This window comes from Ceratina calcarata, unplaced genomic scaffold (genome assembly GCF_001652005.2).
Source record: "Ceratina calcarata isolate Rehan_Ccalc_2016 unplaced genomic scaffold, ASM165200v1 scaffold552, whole genome shotgun sequence".
Taxonomy (NCBI): domain Eukaryota; kingdom Metazoa; phylum Arthropoda; class Insecta; order Hymenoptera; family Apidae; genus Ceratina; species Ceratina calcarata.
This window is the reverse complement of record NW_017176704.1, coordinates 24914-28441: the sequence shown is the minus strand read 5'-3', so window position 1 is coordinate 28441 and position 3528 is coordinate 24914. Positions and strand designations below refer to the sequence as shown.

The 3528-nt window shown below is 39.0% G+C and overlaps 1 long non-coding RNA gene across 3 annotated transcripts in view; it reads right to left on the bottom strand.

Moving 5' to 3' along the window:
- Positions 1–16: 16 nt before the first annotated feature.
- LOC113464814 (uncharacterized) overlaps positions 17–3528 on the bottom strand; it is a 7425-nt gene continuing 3913 nt past the window's right edge. For 2 of the 3 annotated variants that reach the window (XR_003389678.1, XR_003389677.1), the window contains one exon: positions 17–1311. This is a non-coding gene — a long non-coding RNA (uncharacterized LOC113464814). The remainder of the gene's footprint in view (positions 1312–3528) is intronic. The other variant, XR_003389679.1, reaches the window with a different exon arrangement.

The following is a 3528-nucleotide window of genomic DNA, read 5'->3' as shown; positions in this document are numbered from 1 at the left end:
CTTATCACCATGTTGTCTAATTCGATAATGAGAGCAACTTGAGAGAGCTGTTCAAAATTAAAGCTATAGCGTACCAAAAAATTAAATGGGAGCGCATTAGAAAAAAGGATGTCTACCAATACCGCAGATGTCAACGGGTGGGCTACGCCAGTAAGAACTGCTGCCTGAATTATCGATGTGTAAAATGTGCTCTTACACATGAATCGGGAAAATGCCACCTTAACAATGATACTGATAAGACGGACCTGAAATGTGCAAACTGTGGGCAAAAAGGGCATCCAACTAGCTATAGGGGTTGCCCCTATCTTAAGTTTGCGACCTCGCAAAGAAAAGTAGTTAATAATACCAGATCAACGAGGACAGCTCGGAAGATAGATGTCATTTCCTCCCTGGTTCGTGAAAATCGCTCATTTGCACAGGCTGCCAAGGCCGAGCATCAACGCGGTCAGAGACAGGACTCGAACTTGACTATGAGGGACGGACGTAATCAGCTTTATCCTCATCGACTTGTTTGGGAAGAGATGAATAATAATACTACCTAGCAGAATTCTACGCTGCACAACAATGAATAACTGGGACATGGTTAGCAATAAGTCGTTCGTTATCTGATTTCTTATCTAACAACGAGCAATCATCGCTTACATTCAGTATTTTAGAAGGGCTCCAACAAAGAACCGTTGACTCCTCAATATTGTTTAACATATATACTTGTGAGTTATTAAACCTGTCTGATCTAAATAAACTTGGCAGCTCTACTAAAGCGACAGGGTTTGCCGATGACATTATAGTTTATACAGAGGATCGAAGAGCACTCGTAGTAAAACAAAATCTTGAAGATATTGTCAATAAAATTAACAAATATTACTCTGCGTGGAACCTCAGGTTGAACCCAGGGAAGTGTGAAACAATTTTATTCCGCAAACCGGTGCATTATATAACTTCCAAGTGGAAAATTGGATATAGTGATTTTCAAATTAGCACAACAATACCTGGCTTACAAACAGTGGTCGCTGTACCTCACAAAAAAATAGTTAAATACCTCGGATTCAATATCGATTATCTTCTGCGGGGCAATGTCCACTGCAATAATTAAAGACCGGTCTGCATTTCAAGCAAACGGTCGCATTTTCCGTAACCGCTCCCTTTCAAGAAAAACTAGAGTAATCTTATACATGTTACTTATTCGTTCAATTCTTACGTATTGCCGCTCCTGTGTGCTGGAATAAATCACAACCTTGCAGAAAAGCTGAGAGAATTTGAACGAAAATGTCTTCGTGCTTGCCTGGGCTTATACCGAACGCGATATACTAACTGAAAACAATTCGTCAGTAATAAAATCGTATACGATACAGCGGATATACCACGTATAGACAACTTCATTTTGAAATTATCTAGTCACAAAAAATAAGCGATATATTTAAGGTGGTCAAGTTAGGTGGAATACCCTGTATGTGCTTCTCGTCCCAGTATGTTGGAATTTGAACCATACTATGGCTGAAAAATTAAGAGAGTTTGAAAGGAAATGCCTTCGCGCTTGCTTGGGCTTGTATAGATCCCAACATTCGGATTGGAAGCAATTTGTCAACAACCAAATCTTATATGACGCAGCGGATATTCCGCGCATTGATAATTTCATCCTGAAGCTATCCAGAGATTATTTTAGCAGGCTTAAGTATAGCAATAATATTGCCATCCGTGGCCTTGGATCTTTTGACATAAGTCCATCAATAAATCTAAGCGAACTGAATTATCTGGTCCCCCAATCCTTTTTATATTGGAACCAAGAAGGCCTAACCTAGAAGTCACAAAATATTCCGATCTTCTATCATTGGAGGAGGAATAAAGCTGATAGGCTGACTCTCTATTGGAAAGTGATAAACTTAAATTTTCTATGCCCATCCCTGCTAGAGATCCCCCAGATTTTCATAGGCTAAACTTCAGGAAGTATTGGTGACTCCCTATTAATAAGCCTATTGTCACCAACCTCAAGGCGCGGAGAACCGCATTGTCAATTTTCGCCGCGCTTATTGTAACGAAATAGATGAGGAGAGCTATTAGCTGATATTTCAGTTTTTTTTTTTCATTCCCTAGTTATAACTACAATAGTAGTTTATTTTTGTTGTAACCTAGTTTAAGTTTAGTTTTAAGTCTTTTGTACATATTTTGTTTTCTTCCTTCTTTTGTTATTGTAAGAGGGTTTTTTCTCTCAATTGGTTTTTCCCCCCCATCCGCAGACAAGCTCTTGGCTCTGCCCTTGGCAGTATACCCTTAGATAATCTCAAGCGTAAGCTATAAGTATTCTTTGTATTTTTTTTTATTATCTCTGAGACCTCTCGCATAGGGGCATGAGATACTAACTTGCGAATAGAGGCATGCTTTATTAATGTTTTGTTGCAGCCGCATTAAATGTATATCTATAAATTAGTAATAAAAACATTTTTATAAAAAAAAGTAGAGCATGAGACTCCGGATAATTACACTGTTTTCTGTAATAGTGTTGAGGCATATGAACGAATTAAGTGTGCTCTTAGTGAAGCAGGAGTACAATTTTATACCTTGACCCCGAAGCATATGAAGCCCAAATCTCTATTATTGAAGGGTATCAAGGGAGATTTCACCACTGATGATATTAAAAAAGAATTTGAAGATCTGGCTCCGGCACATGTTAAAATTTTAAATGTATCGAAATTCATTTAAAAAAAAAATCCGGAAACTTATCACCATGTTGTCTAATTCGATAATGAGAGCAACTTGAGAGAGCTGTTCAAAATTAAAGCTATAGCGTACCAAAAAATTAAATGGGAGCGCATTAGAAAAAAGGATGTCTACCAATACCGCAGATGTCAACGGGTGGGCTACGCCAGTAAGAACTGCTGCCTGAATTATCGATGTGTAAAATGTGCTCTTACACATGAATCGGGAAAATGCCACCTTAACAATGATACTGATAAGACGGACCTGAAATGTGCAAACTGTGGGCAAAAAGGGCATCCAACTAGCTATAGGGGTTGCCCCTATCTTAAGTTTGCGACCTCGCAAAGAAAAGTAGTTAATAATACCAGATCAACGAGGACAGCTCGGAAGATAGATGTCATTTCCTCCCTGGTTCGTGAAAATCGCTCATTTGCACAGGCTGCCAAGGCCGAGCATCAACGCGGTCAGAGACAGGACTCGAACTTGACTATGAGGGACGGACGTAATCAGCTTTATCCTCATCGACTTGTTTGGGAAGAGATGAATAATAATACTACCTAGCAGAATTCTACGCTGCACAACAATGAATAACTGGGACATGGTTAGCAATAAGTCGTTCGTTATCTGATTTCTTATCTAACAACGAGCAATCATCGCTTACATTCAGTATTTTAGAAGGGCTCCAACAAAGAACCGTTGACTCCTCAATATTGTTTAACATATATACTTGTGAGTTATTAAACCTGTCTGATCTAAATAAACTTGGCAGCTCTACTAAAGCGACAGGGTTTGCCGATGACATTATAGTTTATACAGAGGATCGAAGAGCACTCG